The 18,970-nt window shown below is 39.0% G+C and overlaps 1 long non-coding RNA gene across 1 annotated transcript in view; it reads right to left on the bottom strand.

Moving 5' to 3' along the window:
* Positions 1–4,364: 4,364 nt before the first annotated feature.
* Positions 4,365–18,970, bottom strand: part of LOC147177137 (uncharacterized) — a 57,335-nt gene continuing 42,729 nt past the window's right edge. The window contains exon 5 of the long non-coding RNA XR_015094390.1: positions 4,365–10,442. This is a non-coding gene — a long non-coding RNA (uncharacterized LOC147177137). The remainder of the gene's footprint in view (positions 10,443–18,970) is intronic.

Below are 18,970 nucleotides of genomic sequence, written 5' to 3'. Positions count from 1 at the left end.
ACATTACAAAAAAATGAATGCAAATCTTTTTTCTGCAGCTACTATCTGCTGTTTCAGCCTCAATTGAGGGAAGACAAAATTCCGGAAACATCAGAGAGTTTGTTAGTTACCCCAACATGACAGGGTGGACAGCAATTTCAGGGACACCTGAATAGTCAACATGATTGTGAAAATAGAATATACATGGTCAAAATGACTTGCTTTATCAAATAATGTGTTGTGACAAAATGAAATCATTACAATATTATTTTTTTTTTTAAAAATGGGAAGTAAATGGTATCAAATGAAGGATACACATTTTAATATACTGACGACACCAGAGGCACTTTGATAGTGGTGTTAAACATATTAAAGGGGAAAGCTGAAAGACCCTTCTCATTCATGTAGTTCATTTAAAATGTGGTCAAAATTAAACCCATTAATCATAAATGTTAAAAAATATATATAATAATGATTTTACAGGCAATTTTTTTTTGTGCTTCGAAAAAGATCATAAAACATAAATGGTGGTTTAAGATATAGAATTTGATCAACTGCTGCACAATTTTGAAGTTGGACTCGTAGGAATCCTTATGTGAACTCACAGGCCACTTACAGTATGTCATTATGTCGATATATGAAGTTGCATAACAATGAGCGCCTTTCAAATTTAAAACATGCTAAAAATGTATCTTGAATGTTATTTTCTGCCAAAAAAGGGAATTTCAGACCTACCGCAAGCCCTATTCAATATGCCGCTGTACATTGTTTATGTCGGTAGTTCTCAAACTTTTTTGACCAAGTATCACCTAAAAAATACTTCGATCTTCAAGTACCACCATCATGAGTGATAACAAAATACGGTAATGCCTTGTGTTTTCTGACATTACTAACAAAATAATGTACATTAAATAATCACAAAAATGTTTTAAAATAATTTTTAAAAAATGTAGTGAACTTTACTTAGGCAGTGATGCTTTTGCGTACCACCAGAGGGAGCTCATGTACCACTAGAGGCCCTCGTGCCACACTTTGAGAATCACTGGTTTCATGTTCTAAACAGACCACGCTCGTCAACGGTTGTAGCAATGAGAGACAGACTTGACTTGACATCGTGACAGAAAGTTAGCGATGTCCCGCACATGTCAAGGAAGCAGTAATCTGAAAAGGCCCGTATGGCGAGACGCTACCATGGCAACACATTTTCCAGATTGAATCATGAAACATTGCATATGTTAAGTTATTAAACATGTATTATAGCTGATTGTTTGAGTGTTGCTCATTGCTTGGGGACATTGGACCTATTATCAACAATTATTGGTATTCTTTAGTTTCCCATGACATCTTAAGCGTAGCACATCGACTGCTATGTTAGACATATTACGTCTTATTGATTTAACCAGGGTGGAAACCAATAATGTCCTCTAAGTGAAAGGTTGCAATTAATCCCTCCATGTTTATAGTGAACCAATGGGATGCCTCACTTATCAACCATATTTGCGGTTGTGATAAACCGCACGTTAGTGTTTTTGTCAACGAAACTAAACAAAAATAATTTTGTCAACACACATTTTTCACTGGACTAAAACCCTTATTAATAAACAATAACTGGGACTAAATCAGTATGCATGTTTCTCGACTATTGAAGACGAGACGAAAATCTACTTCACTTAATATAAACTGGACTAAAATCTATGGACATTTTAGTTCACAAACAAAAAAGAGACAAATTTTATATGATTTTGTAAAACCTTGGCTCTGCTAATCTGTCATGTGACACTGTCATGTGACACCTCCCCTTTCAAATCTGCAGCTAGCGAGGGCAACATGCAACACGGGACAGACAGTAGGTGGATTCACGGTGAAAGGTTAAAAAATAAATAAATAAAGTCAATTATAGTTATAACGTAACATTAACCCAACGGCTATAACATTTCAACAATAATGTTTATCTGACCGCTAACTAATGCTGGCTAACTTACTAGCTCACAGCATGGATCGATGGTAGCCACTTGTTGACTTACTCTAATTGTGTGTGAAGTTAGAGATAAGAGAAAACTGTAAGTGAAATAGTTTTCGATTTTAAATGTTCAACATTATCTGCTGTCAAAAAAATATACAGGGGTAAAAAATGATTGCCCTGACGAAAACTAGACCAAAACGTTGACGATTTTGTTGACTAAAACTAGATGAATAAAATTATGTTTTCTAGGACTAAAAATAAAGACCATGCCACGTGGCTGACTGGTTAGCACGTCCGCCTCCCAGTCCAGAGGATGTGAGATCGAGTCCGGGCTTCGGCCTTCCTGGGTGGAGTTTGCATGTTCTCCACGTGCCTGTGTGGGTTTTCTTCGGCTACTCCGGTTTCCTCCCACGTTTCAAAGACAATTGAACACTCTAAATTGTCCATAGGTGTAAATGGTTGTTCATCTCTGTGTGCCATGCGATTGGCTGGCAACCAGTTCAGGGTGTACCCAAAGGCAGCTGGGATAGGCTCCAGCACCCCCGCGACCCTTGTGAGGAATAAGCGGTCAAGGAAATGGATGGATGGATAAAATAAAGACTAAAATGCTAGATTTGTAGTCGACTAAATAAAAGCGGGATGAGATTGACTAATTATGATAAAAACTAACAAGCGTGATTGAAACTGGACTAAAACTGAGACTACTGTAAGTTTAGAAATGGTTGACAAAATTAACACTACCGCATGGCTCAAGGACTTTCCCCCCAATGGCCTGTCATAGATACCGCGACAGATCATGAGAAAACTTAAGACTTGAATATGGAGTGGAAAAAATGGCTGAACTCTCACAGCGCACTTCATTTTCGTTGCCTAAGAGAATTAAAGCTGAACAACCAAGAAGAGTCCAATCGTCTCAATTCAGCTGATACATTTCATGTTTTTTCATCACTCTCAACTTTCCTGCCATTTGCGTCAGGTTGTTGAACGCCACAAACGATAGCCATCCAACGTGCCTCTGTCAAAGTAAGAATGTACGAGTATTGCGGCATCCCATAATGTTTTCTTTTCCTGGTCCATTGTATCATCCCTAACCAACGCTTGTGTACAGTGAGCTATCACGCTTAGTCTCCCTCCCTGCGGACCCCGTGCTTACTAACAGCTCATCCACCATTGCTTAGGGGTCTTATTTTGTTCTCCAAGAAATACTTTATACTGTCAAACTCAGACATCCCATGTGATTGAAGGCCGACGGGCATGGAACTCTCCGAGCTGCCCTCAGAACCGCCTGCTTTCACTCAGCCAAATTCTAGTGGGTGGAGTGGAAGAACAAAGGCAAACTTGTTAAGCTTTAGACGCCTTTATTATTCTTTTATTTGGCTGCGATCCTCGCATTCATTAAGAGTTTTTGGCTGCGTTGGCTCGTCGGGGTTTGTGGCTCGAGGAGTTTGATCAACTGCGCTTCTTGTTTTCGAGCAACTCAACAAAGGATAACTTGATGAGAGAGAAAAAAAGCTACATTAAATGCTGATTTTTACATTTATTATACATTCTCATAATGAAGGAATACAGAAAACAACAATTCTTTTTCTATAGATTTAAAAAATAAGGTGAGCTACAAAATTAGGAGGCGATTCCACACAAGAGTTGCGTCATACTGAAAGGTGCGGACACTTCCGTGAGTCTTTTTCTCTCAGGTAGCCGCAAAAACACAAAAGACTTCTTTAAAGGTGAATTCAAGAATCTTTTGTCACTGCGTCTTCCGGGTGGATCATCTTAACGATTGGTTCTCGATCCTGTCATTCAATTTACAGTGATGACCAGATGAAAAATGCACGCCCTCGCTGTTCAACATTGAACAAGGAAACGGTGAGTTAACTCATTCACTGCCATTGACGGCTATAAACGTCAAAAATTCATTTGAACTATTTCTATTAGTTAAAATTGTTTTCCACTTTTGTTAACAAGAGTATGAAAATGTACATTTAGAACAGATATAACATTTTTGATTAATTGTGAGTTAACTAGTGAAGTCATGCGATTAATTACAATTACAAATTTTAATTGCCTGACGAGATGATTATTAAAAATTAGGGGCGTCAGGCGATTAAAGTTTTTACTCGTAATTAATCGCAAGACTTCAATAGTTAACTCACAATTAATCAAAAATGTTATATCTGTTCTAAATGTACATTTTCAATTTTAACTAATAGAAATAGTTCAAATGAATTTTTGACGTTTATAGCCGTCAATGGCAGTTAATCACACATTTTATATCTGTTCTAAATATATAATAAAAAAAATCTAGGTTTTCATACTCTTGGTAACAAAAGTAGAATTATTTTTTAAACTAATAGAAATAGTTTAAATGCTTTTTTGACATCTATAACCATCAATGGCAGTGAATGAGTTAATTGCAGCGTCCATTCATCTATGTCAGGTTGTTTGTTTCCCCCGGTGTCAGCGCTTCCTGGTTTCGTCACGGCTGCATATCCCGCCCCCAAACACAATACCGCCTTGTGATTGGCCGTGATAATCAGCGGGCTCGTTACAAGATATATTCTCGGGAGTTTGTGAACTCCCGCGAGAATTCAGCTTGCAGAGCAAGGTTCGCATGTAGCTGCTGAGCTTTGGATTCAGCCATTCATTGTTGTAGGTCCATGATCTCACAGCATACTTTCTGAGTGCATCAACCTTTACTAGGCTTTTTCAAGTAAATATCACTCCCCTTTTTACAGTGGGCGTTTGCCCCGGACGAGCAGGAGGTAGGATGTTCTTCCACATGCGCATTTAAAAAAAAAGGACGTTTAACTTCTACTTTTCGAGAAGATCCTTGAATACACCTTTAATTGTAATTCTGGATTTGTATTAACGGTCTGGTAGTCAACTTCCACTCGTGAGAAGACTTTCAATAAGATTTTTCAGCACGTCAGGCTAGCTGGTTTACAGTAAAGGTTGGGTTGTTTTAAACACACAGTGTGTCATTTTCTCTGTTTTAGTAAACGTCAACAGGGAGGGGCATTAAACGGCTGAATAAGTGTGACTAAAATGAAAGTAAAGACTTTGCTCAATGTAAATGTACTCAACAATTGCATGAAGGAGAGAAGACAGCCAGTCAACTTGACCAAGGCTCATGTAACACTGTTAACCAAATTCCCAATCAGCCAAGTCTTGTCATCCTATTTTCTGTGCACTCCCTTATTACGCGACTGGAACAAAAGCCTTAATGGCTTTATTTGTGAAACAGGCCTCTAACTAGATGTCAAATCAGAACACAATGCAAATTTGGTCTGCTAATTCGGACGGCGCCTCGGCGGTGTCCAAATCCCTCTTAAGCTTCTTGTTGAGCACGTCTGCCAGCTTTGTGTACACAATTGCCTCCTCAAACATTCACACTGCATCATTAATGTCGACCCCCTTTTGTGCTGCTCGATTCTACCCGAATAAACAGGATCATACGTGCAAAAGTTCTTCTGGATCGCAGATAATTAGCGCACGACACAATCTGAGCAATGATGTGCCCGGGTGAAATTAAAACTTTGCAAAGCACGAGTAAATGAAGGGATTTGAATGCCGGAGGGGGAACGCGCTTATCAAATAAAGCTCGAATAAATGTGCAGTGAATGAAATGAGCCAATCATTTTTCCTGCGAGATGGGAGCCCTGAGGAGAATAAATAAGCAATCGTCACGTCATGCAGGGAGAACAAATGAGCATGGTACACAATTAGGCAGGGTCACATTCTGCCAGAGCTGTGAGCGTAGGATGGGCTAATGAGCTGTCCCAGTGAGAATGTGTGTGTGCGTGTGTGTGTGTGTGTGTTGAATGCATACAAGAAGCCACAGAAGCACAAAAAAAAAATGAAAAAAGTTCTTTAATAGCCCAAAACATGATGTTTTAAAGCCTATGTCCAAAATGAATACAGGCATTTTTAAAACAGATTTTTTTTAAATGCACTTTTGGCTTTTTGTTCTTGAAATCTGCACCAAGGCAGTCGCTTCTCCAGGATTCTCTTTGGCCAAGTTGTGCTTGACAGCCAGAACATGTCTTAACTTGTGGGCAGATTATTATTATTTTTTTTTAATGCTGTTGCAAATGAACAAAGGTCTTTTGTAGGAGGAAGAAATATTTTGGAATATTTTCTATTATTAATGGTTGTCTTCAGCACTCTTTTGATGCTGTAGAGGTCATGTTGCACAATGGTTAAGAATCTTAAAATGTAATTGAAGCTTTTTTTATGATGATAGTGTGATTATTTCTTATGGGAGTCCAGCAATCGCAAAGTCACTGATTAAAAAACATATTTTTTAAGTGACTCTTTTATGAAGGCTAAATTGTCAGCCAGGTAAGAGAACTTCTCTTTAACTGAAAAATATTTTTCTGAAGAGACGAAAAGACACGATGAATGCAATAGCTCTCACGCTGATTTTTTTTTCTTTTTCTCCAACCAATCTGTTATTCACTGACAAACATACCTATTCAATGTTTTTGTGCTGAGGCCAAAGCAATGGCAGTATTACATTCCCACCATCTTGGTGTTGTTAGGTTTAATTTGTGCCCCCCTTCAAGATGTCCTGTTTCATTGGCGGTCCATGAAAGCACCTGAAATGAAAACTTTGTGTATGTTTCTCTCCCAATACAGCTACAAATAGACCGTAAAGTTTACTTTACTATTACAATTTGCTTGCATTATTTCCTAACATCTAATATTGTATGTACATTTCAAAAGGTGAGTTTGTGACCAATACCGTTTGTGAAATGCTTATGTTAGTTTTTGCCAACATGCTACTTAGGCTAATTTGTAGTGATGGCAAAATGAAGCTTCATGAAGTATTTGCGATATTTTTTGACTCCTCTAGATGGCACTCATGATTCAAAGATGCAATGCAAATGTAATCCATTTTCATTGCACTTGCCTTTTGCTTGCCAATACTATTTACGAGCCTCATGTCAAGGTTTGTTTGTGTTGAATATATATATATATATATATATTTTAACCATTCATGACGAAAACATCTTCGAATTAGTAGATTGACACCTTAGTTCTTCAAGGTATTCCTGCAAGCCTCTGGCCAAAAGTTTTCATACTGGATTCAGGTTCGAATTTCCCGCCCTCTGTCTGCGAATGTGACGTCTGTGCGCATTGTATACAACTGTGTGTGTAGTTTCATTTTTCGTCAACAGGTGGCAGACAGTAGCGATTTGAAATTGAATTTTTTTGCGTTCAGTAGCTTTAAGGGCTTTACCGCCATTTGTTTGAGGTCACATCAGCTTGTGCTAGTGTGTTAATTAAGAAAGTTTGCTAGCTAATGCTATCGACAAACCTCATGTGAAGGTGGTTTGTTTGTGTGGAATTATTTAACTACTAAACACAGCCATTCATTGGTTCAGTTCATGATTGTGTACGTTAGATTTATGGTGTTTATGCTTTGATGAATGTTCTTTGCCATCGTAAGTGTGTTCTTGGGCACATCGCTCTGAACCTTGTCACTCTAAAAATGTGCGCTCTTCGAGACTTCATTTTGTTGAAACAATGACAAACCCCCGTTGATCAGCTGGTCGTCACTGGTTAGCGGTGTTCTAAATCCAAACAAAATGGAGGTTGACCTAAGGTGACCAGATTTTGTCAATTCAAAACTGGGACACTATTCATGACAAATTTAATTGCCAGTCTATCTGGTGACCATGGTTGTGTTATTACTTTAACTAATGCTAAATGCTATCGTTGTTGACAGTTCAACAGTGCCGTAAACGTCAAAGCACTCAACATTAACCAATCTTTTTAGCTCAGTCTGGTGTTGTGGCAATGTTGTTACCCCCGAATTTGTTTTTATCATCATTATTTACTTTGTTGATTTTATTGGTGAGTTGCTATGAGGCCATGCTCTTTATACCTAGCTACAACCTAGCCTTGAAATCTAGACTTACTCGCGGCTTTGCCGGAGAGTGAGTCTGGTCGACCGCCCTATCAGTCACACCTGAGTTAACAGACAGTGTAATGAACCAATGAGATAAGTTAGAAAAGCAACTCGTTGAAGTCTTTTTTTTTTCCAAAAGCCAACATGGCTACTTGAGAGACAGTAGTGAATGACGTCGTTGTTGAATGTCGTTGTTGCGGGGAAAACTTGAATAGTGAAGACTGACGTTGATCACGAAGACGACGTCACGCAAATAAACACATTTTTTTCCCGGCCGTGCCGAATCGCTGTCAATGGACGCCTGTCCAAACCCATTTTCTTTTTAAAGAAAGTGGGTGTGGCTTTCCAGGCTAGCTTCAACTATCTGTGAAATGCAAGCTTAAACAGGATTTACCAATTCAAACAATACCATGAAGAAACAAACCAAACCAGACTGCTGAGTTTCTCTTTAGAGAAAAGGAATGGCGGACACACGAGTCAGATAAGAAGAGGAAGTAAGACTAGTGCAGAAAGAGGTCGCCTATTAGTTGACTTAAACATCTGAGTCGCGACTACAGGAATTCAGACATCCACTGGGCAGGTGCAGTGGCCAAACAGACAAAAAAGAAGAGCAGGCTTTTAGAGGCGACTCATAGTTATTAACTATTCAATCACAAAAAGGAGAGTTGAAGGCGTGAAAGGTTGTGGGCCAAAGCTCTTTTGCTTCAGTGCATTAAGAGCCATGGAGCAGCACTCAGGCAGCGAGAGAGATTGCCTCCCCTGGAAGATGACTGCTCAAAGGAGTTTTTTCCCCTTTAATAATAGCAATCTGCTGTGAAAATCTAATCCCAAGTACCATTCCACTGAATCTAGCAAACGTCTGCTCACAAAAGCGTGCAACATGAATATTACATTTTCGGATATACAAATAAACAACAACGCCCCTGCCCCTCCATCAATCACGGGCCACAGTCAACGTAAGTGATGTGGAAGAGTAAACTGCTAATGAACACCGCCGAGTGCGAAATGCGCATTTTAATATGCCATCATGGGTACACATTTTATTACAACATGGGATTAAAAGACAGCTCTTCGGGGAAGCATCTAATCTATTTTCACGCACGGTTGTGTGAATGCGCACGACCCAGAAAGGTCATCAAACGTGACCCTTTCGCAGTGTTGATCACCTGTGTGACACCACAACAGACAAACAACCAGCGAAGCATGAGCGCCGCCCCTTAGCAGGAGTAATAGCTCCATCGTTGCCATTAAAGTCAGATATGGATGCTCCCTTTAAGCCCCCTACTCTCCTCCTCACTGGCCTAATTCCCTCGTCCTCGGTGGTGGATGAGAGGGATCAGAAATCCATCCATATGCATGGCTAAATATCCGAGGAGGGGCTGTCAGGTCTCAGGCTGGCCAGCTTCTCTGAAAGTACCACTAATGACATATAATGGAGGCACGGGGTCAAGCTCTGCGCGGCGGTACTCCGAGAGTAGCATCCCCCACACCCAGCATTCAAAATGGGACTTCCTGCATCAAGCAATCAGGACACAAAAGAACAATTTACTTCCAATTTTGCTGACTTCAACCTGAATCCCACACACTAAAAATCATTATTATTATCATTCTCAATAAATCTCTGATTTGCTTTCAGCCCACTGCTGACTTTTGTATCACATGACCTTACTGAACCATTAATGTGTTGGTTGTAATATCACACTGGATATCTTTTGGATGTTTTCATATAGATTCTGTGTTTGCTAGTTTGTTAAAATTGTGATTTTTTATTTTTTTTTAAAGTGAAAAAACAAACATATGCCTGGGGGGTACAAAATAATATTAAATATTACAACGAACCATTGTCTAGTGCCATCTTTTTTTCATTTGGACCACAGCATTATGCTAATGGTTCGCGCGTCTCTTCTTGATGCAGGCCATCTCAGAGAGGATACGAGTGGGGAGGTCGCTGTGTGTCGCCTGTCTAGCTCAAAGTAAACACAAGGAATGATGGGATGGAGAAGCTGGTCTCAGCACAAGCCCCTCATCAGTACAGTCAACACACAGCAGATTGGGTTCACATCTCTCCACCTCTGAATTCCCCTCCATCCCCTCAACCAGCCCACATTTCCCTCCTTTTCCATTCTCGAGGACGTCAGGTAGAAGTGTAATGCAAGCAAATACCAGGTAGCGGAAAGCTGGCTTACATTTGAGACCTGCTGGCTGGCCAAGTGGAGATGGTTTTATAACTGTGAGACACCCGTCCATCAACATATGACCCTCACCCCAGTACCGCGAGACAAGTCATATTTTATTGAGGAGGTTTAAAATGCTGTAGCTCTCCGTAGGGATGTGTCTGGCCAAGGGGAGGCGAGATGGAAAGTTAGCAAACTCTTAAAAACTACAGTAGAATGATATGTCACAGTGAGGGTGAGAGGTCATAACATGAGGTGGCTCGGGCATCTGTTCTGATGCCACCTGGATGATGAGGTGTTTCCGGCATCTCCCAACTTAAAGGAGGCTTCAGGGAAGACCCGGGGTTCACTCTCTCAGCACGCCTCGGGTGGGTCCCGTCCAGTCTTCTACTTTAAGCCCACGCAGCGTAGCCTGGAAATAAGTGCACAAACACCAAATAGGCGTGATTCAATGAATTCTGAGGCCGACTGTAAATCATGGAGAAGGAATTTTTCTGAGTCTTGTAAATGTCATTAAAATTCATGTGGAAAAAATAGCACACCTTTGAAGGCGAGCCCTTTTTTCTTTTTCTGTACGAAATAAACCCAATAAAAGTAATTCAATTAGTAATTTACACTTGAATAAGTTTGGAGGTCCAGCAATAAAAAAAAAAAAAGTGGGTATGCTCGCCAACTCAAAAAGTTGTGTTGATCCATTCTTGACCCAATTTGGGTTACTTTTGTCCTATAGGACAACTACTTGTTACTACTGAGACAAGCTGTGCACTAGTTGACATTGCACACTACTAGTACTGTTATATTATTGCTACTAGTACTGTTATAGTACTGTATCCTAGTGTTGTTCCGATACCGGTGACATGTTCACTGCATGCCGAGCCAAGACATCTTATTGGCCCTTGAATGCTCTGAACCAATGGCAGCGCAGTAAAAAAAAAAAAAAAATTAAAAATAGCATGCCTCAAGGAGAGAAAATGTTGCCAATTTGGAAATATTTCAGTAGTTTAGAATTACAATTAAAACAAGAAAAAAACTTTATATCAGTCAAAACTGGGTATCAGAATCGGTATCAGGGGCCAAAGAGCGGTATCAAAACAACACTACTGTGTCCTGATTACTTGGCATTGGGGCCAGAACATTTTGGTCATCCCAACAACCAAAATAATAGCATCAACAAACACGGCCTCACTGCCGTTTCACCTTCACCTTAATATCACAGAGAGAGATTGTGTTTGTTTAGATTACCAACCTCATAAGCAGCATCTAAAAATAACCCGAAGTCACTTCTGTGTGTCATGCGCCTTTTTTAGATGGCATTCACAACTATAAGTCTGGTCTCCTTACCACCTTGGTATGATGTCGTGAATTATAGATGTGATTAAAATCTGCTCAGCGTGTTAGTGGCCACCCCATTGTGTCACTGGTTTCTCCGGCTTTAGCGCCTCAGCCAATTTCTGCTTGTCAGGGAGTGCGTGCGTGCGTCTATGTGCGTGTGTGTGCGCGCGCGCGCACGACCGCCATCACAATGACCTTTCCACAAGCCCGGGCGGGGAGCACGCAATGCAGAGGAGAGGCAATAAAAGTAATGAAAGAAGCAAAGGCAATTAAAGTGGGGTGTGTGAGGGGAGCGTGGCGGAGATGAGCCTAACTGGAGGCAGCCCTGCAATGCACTACAGCACCATATCCCCCATAATCCCTCTGTGATCGCACAGCAACCCTGGTGTGCTCCCGGTCTGATCATCCTCTTGCAGCATTCGCCGCCCTAATCCCAGCAAAAGGACAGACGACCGCTTGCTTGTGCGCACGCACACACATGGGAGTCCTTCGGTGAAGAGTAACCACACATCAATGTAAGCAGCACAAGTGAATGAGGAAAACCACGAAATTCATTCGGGCACATACAGCACTGAAGCCTTTACGAGGCAAACGTTCGCATTTGTAGCATGCAATAGTGAAGGAAAGTGATTACGAATAAAGGAGCAAATACAGGCGCCTAATTTAGGATTACCCCTCTGACACACACTGAAGCATGTCCGTACGGTGTGGGAGTTTCAGAATTATTTTTATTACCATTATTATTTTGTTTGGATTAGTGTGTGCAGCACATTTCAGTAATGTGAATGAGAGAATGTCATTAGTATGTGACTTTTTAGTAGTGTGTGTTTCAGTAAGGAGTCAAACCCTTTTAGTAGTGACATGAGAGTGTTCTCGTAGCATGTATGAGAGTGTTTAAATAGTGTGTGAGGGAAAACAATTCTGTAGTGTGAGAATGCATTTCAGTAGTGTGCGTTAGAGTATTTCAGTCGCATGTGTGTGAGAGCATTTCAATAGTATACATGAGAGTGTTTGTTTCTGTAGTGTGTGAATGCATTCCAGTAGTGTGTGAGAACATTTCAATAGAATACATGAGTATTTTAGTGTGTAGTAGTAGTAGTAGTGTGTATGAGGGCATTTAAATTGCGTGTGAGAGTGCTCCTGGTGAGTGTGTGGCAAAAACATTCTGTAGTGTGTGTGACTGCATTTCAGTAGTGTATGAGAGAATTTCAGCAGTGCATATGAGAGTGTTTCAGTGTTGTGTGAGAGTGTTTCTGTCCTGCGTGAGGGATAAAAATCCATAGTATGTGAATGCATTTCAGTAGTGGTTGTGTGGTGTGTGAGAGCATTCCAATGGAATGTATTGAGAGAGCATTTCATTGGAATGTATGAGAGTATTTCAGTAGTCTGTGTGAAGATTAAACTAGTGTGCGTCTGAGAATGTTTCAATATTTTGTGAGAGTGTTTCTGTTGAGTGCGAGGGGAAAAAATCGGTATCATGTAAATACATTTTAGTATTGGCATGTAGTGTATGTGTGCGTGTGAGAGAAAAAGTACAGTAATTGAATGTATTTCTGTAGTGTCTCTGACCTTTCATTAGTGCGCTGTGAGTATTTCACTAAGACGTGAGAGAGCATTTCATTGGAATGTATGAGAGTGTTTCAGTAGTCTGTGTAAAGGTTAAACTCAGCCGTTTCTTGCTATAGGGCCAAGTAGGCGGCTGCCTAGGACCCCCAAGCCACCAGGGGGCCCCCAAACTCTATGTGTAGTCTTACCTGAGGACGATAAAAATGTCCTGTCTTTATCTGTCTCTAATATTTGTTTATTACATGCCTTTTATGCTTAAAAAATAAACATAATCTATCACAATCATTTTTTACTTCTTTTTTTGATGGCTGGCCATGATATGTTGAATGATAGGTTTTTGTGATTTAAAAAAAATCTGACCAGGATAAATCATTAAAAAAACGTTTTTCCAACATTAATTTGACCGCTGACAACTCAATTGCATGAAACAAGTCAAATACACGCCCACAAACCAAACACAATTATACTCTTTTTTTTTTTTCCCGAAATGAGCTCAGATGGCCTAGTAGACTAGTTAGGCTGTTAACTGCATGACCTCTTAGCCAGTTAGCAATTTGAAAAAAACTAAAACATTATGCAGTTTGAACTTTTACCAATGTTCTTCAAAATGGGAAAAAAACTGCACTTAAATAATGATTTTGTTTTAAAACTATTCTGTACACAAAAGTTAAATAAAATCACTATCACTCACTTTTGCTGTCTTTGGCTGGTCAACATGACAATCATAGCAGATAGTAGTGATGGCAAAATGAAGCTTCATGAAGCATTTGCGATATTTTTTGACTTCTCTAGATGGTGCTCTTGGTTTAAAGATAAAGGCAAGTGCAATGAAAATGGATTACATTTGCATTGCATCATTGAATCATGAGTGCCATCTAGAGGAGTCAAAAAATATCGCAAATGCCTCATGAAGCTTCATTTTGCCATCACTAGCAGATAGCACCACCAGTTGGTCACTTTTTGGTCGCAAGTAGGGGTGTTAGAAAAAAATCGATTCGGCAATATATCGCGATATTACAGCGCGCAATTCTCGAATCGATCCGATATGCGGCCGAATCGATTTTTAAACATCAATTTTTTATGGGAATATTAAACAAAACGTCTTACTTAGGGTTAGGATTCACACATTAAGCATGGAAGAATGTTATATTAATGGAACATTAAGCCTTAATATTTTATTTCAGTGCTGTTCAAACATGAAACAGACTGTAACCTGAATTTTCAGATAAATAAATAAATTTTCATACAAATCTTACAGTGTACACGTACAAGTTTACTGATTAGTATTTTGTAAATTTGAGTGTTAAAAAATCGCAATAATCAATTTATAGATTCGCATCGGGATTAATCGGTATCGAATCGAATCGTGACCTATGAATCGTGATACAAATCGAATCGCCAGGTACTAGGCAATTCACAGCCCTAGTCGCAAGCAATACAAACTCATGCAGATCAATAAGGCAAACAAAATATTAGAAACATCTCAAAGCGTATTCACACGACACGGCAAATGATACACAATGATAAACATTGTGCTAAACAAACTGACAGTCAATCAAAAATTATTATTATAAATGATTATCTTTAAAAAGGCATTAGATTAATGACATTCTGTTTGAATCAGTTCTCCATCTTGCTGAGGTGTTCAACAGTCACGTCCAGACTGTGACAGAGATTTAAAACACATAGGTGGGCAGATGAGAGATACCCCTTAATACGCATGAAAAAGATCAAATTGGGATTAAGGAGATTAATTTCACATGGTAATTGAGAGAGCAACTTTTTCCATCAGATTTATGAAACTTTCCAAAAAGATGTCAAGTGTAATGTGATTTAATTTGCCAACAGATGAATGGCTGCTAAATTGCTGCGCTTCCAACTTTTGTCCCATCGGTTGCCGTTTAATCAGAGATCAGCGCATTTCACCACTTTTGAAGACATGACGCATTTTGCTTGTTTCCTCTGGGGTTAAAACATAATTACTAGTTTTGAAGCATAAATTCACACTGAAACTAATTCAATTTGCGAGCATGGCTGGAGGGTGACACTTAGTGGTGCGAAAATGGCGTGAGCTTGCTTCAATCACAAGAAAAGTGCATGCAATGATGCGCTTTTAGTGATGGGAACATGACCGTGGCAATTCCACTCATTTCGCCCTCGACACCACAACATTGCCATTTTACAGTCCAGTGTGATTAATAGCAGCAGAAAACAAATGTGAAACTTTGGGAATATTGCACATTGGGTGGCACGCTGTATGATATTTTCCTCAGGGAAGGCAGAAGAGGCAAAACATCTCTCTGTCCCCTCCCGAAAAATAATAACAAAAAAAGTACTAATGCTTACAATAAGTTGCCAGGAGCCCTGCTCTATACTAAAGGTACAATCATTCAAATGCTTAGCTCCAAATCTGTAGGACCACATTATAGTGAATTGAAGAGAAAAAGATTTGAATCCTGATAAGATTCAAGCAGATAAAAACAGCGCCGGCGTGTTTACAGAGCAGTACACCGAGACACTTGTTTGGATCAATATATTGACACTTTGTAATAGGCTCTAAATGACTCAGGTTAGAGACTGTCGTGTGGCGAACCGCCACACTGGTCCGAAATCACTTTCAGCACATAGTTGCCCAGTTCTTTGGAAGAAATTTGTCATACATGATCATTCTTCTTTTGAGGTAAATTCAAGTATACTGTAGGCGGAGGACGCGATATCTCCGCGTTGATGGTTCTGACAACGTGTATTCAATATTTAAAAGTTTTTTTAAATGTATTTTAATTTGAGAGCACACCGTAAGCAAAATTTACTTTGAAGTGATGGAAGTGGAAGTGTTAGCGGAAGAGGCAAACAAAAGTATGAATTAAAATCAACTGTGCCAACCATTTTAGGGTAGTCAGAAACGACCTAAAAGTCATGTTTCGTTTGATTTCACTCGCCCAAGTGGGTGGTAATTGAATATTCAATTATGTTGCCTACCTGCTTAACATTGCATTTGAAACTTAGAACAGCCCGCTCGAAAAACTACTCTTGGAGACGCCGGCGCCAATTGTTACAACGCGCTAAAAAGACTCAGACGCATGGAAATACACTCTAAAAAGAGAACTGCTGAACCAATTTAAGATTACAAATTAAATTGTTGACCAACTTTTAAAAAAATCGCTTCAATTGGTAATACACAATTAAATGAAGTTAATCCAAAGTGAATATATTAAGTTTAATTAATTATTAGTTCATTAAACTTAATATTATTAATTATTATTCACTTGAATTCAGTTTAGTGATCTCATAATTATACTTAATGTATTTACTTTGGATTAACTTAATTAAATCATGTATTACCAATTGAAGCATTTTTTTTAAGTTAGTCAACAATTCAATTTGTAATCTTAAATTGGTTCAGCAATTCTCTTTTTAGTTGAGAAGAGTTTCATAATTGTTGATATTGCATGACTCCTTCTTGTGATTGGCTCTAATAGCAATTCATTCAGATCATTCAATCGCTCCAAAATTGTATTGCTGATTCAATAATATGTCGTAAAAATTTGCAATTTTGAAAATGTTTGCATGAGTGGAAGAATCTACAATATCTGTTAAATGCACTTAATTTTACACATGGCTCCATCGTCAGTATTATGAGAATATGGAAATATTACTGTTAACTATTGCCATGCGAACGAAACCGCTTGACTGTAGCTGCGGGGAAAGTATACTCCTCCATTGACAAGCGAGGAGGTCTAACAGCTAATCGATAGCTCATGAATTTACTGTGCACACCCCTTACCAGGGTAATCAATATTCCGGTCAATTAGAATCCCCTATCTGCATGGCTGTAGGGACCTCAAACACCCAATTTAGTCCTTAGCCTATCACTTAATTACTAAATCTTCCCTAATGTCTATTGGCAGATGGCGGGTGGTCTTCCACGGGCCCCAGTGGATGAACGAACACGAGACCTTTGCCAAGGTGCTGGTTAAGATGCTCCCGTCCCACTTGGCTGGGAAGTTAAACACCAAATTGTGTAACGGAAATGATTCACTTATTGATCAGCTGGCCCACTTACTCTTCCGAATGCCTATAACTCCTACAAAACATACTTGTACATTGTCAAGTAAAATAAACCACAATTTGTGTCTGAAGAAAAAAAAAAGTAGAGGCATTTCGAAAAAAATATTTGCAAAGTATAAAACCTACTTTTACTTTTTATTTTGCTTGACCTGACAAGCGCTTTTTCTTTTCACTGAACGTTTTGCTCATGCAGGCGTGAATTTTTTTTAGCCTGATGAAATCATTTCAGGCATTTACAAGTGAATTTTATGTGAGTCCATATTGTGTCGAAATGTAGCTTTGCACTGGTGGCCACAAGTTCACCACAAAAGCACACACAAAACCACTCATTAAAAATTAAAGGGATTTCTGAATGATTCAATACACAGATAGTCACCACCGCATTCACACATTTCTTTGTTCTACATCTTAATCTTTCCACATTTTTATCTGCACATACCTGTTTAAATACCAAGTTTTTGAGATATAAAAAAAATAGGCCAACATGAAAAACATTTTAAAAAACATTATTGTAATCTATAACCCAATTTAAAAATAATGTTTCGAGAGGGGAAAAATAATAAAATAATGTGGTTACACATTCAGGCATCTACTAGAAAGCAACAAAAAATGTCAGGAAGAGCCTTTTAGAACATCTGAAATGGATTTAGGGTTAATCAGAGGCCCTTTAAATGGTAACAGTTGTTTGCTGGCTCTCATTTAACATGAGAGTGAATGTGATTAGTTCATTCTGAAACAGCCACATCTCCCAGTGAGAGGGGTGTGCACACTTGTGTAACCATATTATTTCAATTTTATGTATTTTTTTACTTCCCCTCTCAAAAACATCATATTTTTTCTCCAATTGGGTTGTACAATTTATAGGCCACATCAATGGGAGATTAAAAAGAAGAAAAAAGAAAAAGAAAACAAAGATTTATTGTAGTCTCATTTTTCTATATCCCCCCAAAAAAGGCATTTGAACAGGAGTGTGTAGACTTTTGGCTGCTAGTAGACTGGAATCTACATCGAATACATGCCTTTAAGCAAAGCATCAAAATGCTGCTCAGGGGTGCAATATTGTACTGGTTCTCTGTGCAGTGTGATGGATGCAACAAATATAAACGCTGTACAGCTGAGTGCAGTATTAATGGATTAAAAATTATGTACTGTATAATGAATAAAAAAAAAAAAGATAATGATCTGTCCTTTCTTTAAAAAATGACAAAAGCGTCCCCTCAAAACTCCATCTGTGCTTATTTCCCATGCTTGCCTCTGTCACCGTTTTGAGAAATGAGCCCGCAAATGAAACCCGCAAGCTAAAATGACTAAAAACTCAATGACCCGATGGAAACAAAGCACAAGACTTCAGCCTAGCGGTGCCAACAACAAAAAAGTTGCATTTCTTTGAAAATACCAGGTCTATTTAAACTGAGTAGATTACAAAGGACTAAGTGCAATTTCTGCAGAAATTGCGTGGGAATGCTGAAAAGCTGAATGCTAAGATTTGAATGCATGTGCTTATGAAGTAAATTGAAAGATAAATTATGAGCATTTTTTTTTAATTGACAAATGACAAATGACAATTTTTAAATGACAATTGAATAAAAAAAAGAAAATTTGATACACTTGAAATTTAATAAAGAAGCCGAATGACATATGTAATAATTCACACGCTCCGAGCAAATAATACTGTGTATGTGGCTGCTGTTATCTCAATAAGCCTTCAAAAGTGCTTCACCACATGGACACCAAATTGACGGCTCCTACTGAATCTGTTCTGGTGAGACAATTATGCGCTCATAATGCACAACTCAATGCATAACTCGTGCAATCATTATGCACGTGTCTACATTCACTGCGTTAACTGTCTTTCATGACAATCTTGTGCAGTTGGCAAACTCTGGTCTATAATGACTTACAGTCATTTATACATACTGTATAAGGAGACTTTGGTAACATACGTAAGTGAAGGTTGGCAACGTGCTGTGTGGT

The sequence above is a fragment of the Leptonotus elevatus genome, chromosome 3 (genome assembly GCF_054856555.1).
Source record: "Leptonotus elevatus isolate MCC_2025b chromosome 3, RoL_Lele_1.0, whole genome shotgun sequence".
NCBI lineage: Eukaryota > Metazoa > Chordata > Actinopteri > Syngnathiformes > Syngnathidae > Leptonotus > Leptonotus elevatus.
This window is presented reverse-complemented; position numbering and strand designations above follow the sequence as displayed.